At 38.4% G+C, this 836-nt stretch overlaps 1 non-coding gene across 1 annotated transcript; it reads right to left on the bottom strand.

Annotated features, from left to right (window-relative positions):
- Window positions 1–127: 127 nt before the first annotated feature.
- Window positions 128–200, bottom strand: TRNAT-UGU. The gene has a single exon. It is a non-coding gene; the product is annotated as a tRNA-Thr (tRNA).
- Between the last annotated feature and the right edge of the window lie 636 nt (window positions 201–836).

Below are 836 nucleotides of genomic sequence, written 5' to 3'. Positions count from 1 at the left end.
AAGCACAGTAAAGCATGTCAGGAGCAGTTACTTTTAATCCTGCAAGAAGTAACGTTTTCAGAAATCATTTTGTATTTTGGGGCATATTTACAATGGGACGATTTTAAAAATGATAAGAGCGCGTGAGAGGCCCCAGCGAGGATCGAACTCGCGACCCCTGGTTTACAAGACCAGTGCTCTAACCACTGAGCTATGGAGCCTCCTTGCTACCTGGCGCGTTATAATTCAGGGACATTGGAAACAATACTGCTTTCTGGCAGTGGAAAATAGTTTAGCCTGTGCATCCTCTATCAATGGCAATTACGAAAACAACATCATAAGTAGAAAAAATCCGTTCTTAAAATCGTGTGTTTAGGATTACGAATCACTAAATCATACCTATGATAAGTTATAGATACAGGTAAATGCTGGAAGGGAAAAAGCAAAAATATAATAGTGTCCTGATATTACTAGCGGTACTTTTACATCTTAAAAGAGTCTCCAATCTGTTGTTTATATGACAATTCGTATCATGTTTCACACTTACAGGGAAGTTGTAGTGTTCTTATTAAGTTATTGACTATGGATGAATTAATTGATTCAACACATATTTATTATGTACTTACATACTATTCAGGCTTTATTTTTCTGGGCTCCAAAATCACTGCAGATGGTGACTGCAGCCATGAAATTAAAAGATGCTTACTCCTTGGAAGGAAAGTTATGACCAACCTAGATAGCATATTCAAAAGCAGAGACATTACTTTGCCAACAAAGGTTCATCTAGTCAAGGCTATGGTTTTTCCAGTGGTCATGTATGGATGTGAGAGTTGGACTGTGAAGAAGGCTGAGCGCCG

This window comes from Bison bison, unplaced genomic scaffold (genome assembly GCF_000754665.1).
Source record: "Bison bison bison isolate TAMUID 2011002044 unplaced genomic scaffold, Bison_UMD1.0 scf7180017864317, whole genome shotgun sequence".
Classification (NCBI taxonomy): domain Eukaryota; kingdom Metazoa; phylum Chordata; class Mammalia; order Artiodactyla; family Bovidae; genus Bison; species Bison bison.
The sequence above is the reverse complement of the archived record's forward strand: the minus strand, read 5'-3'. Positions and strand labels throughout refer to the sequence as shown.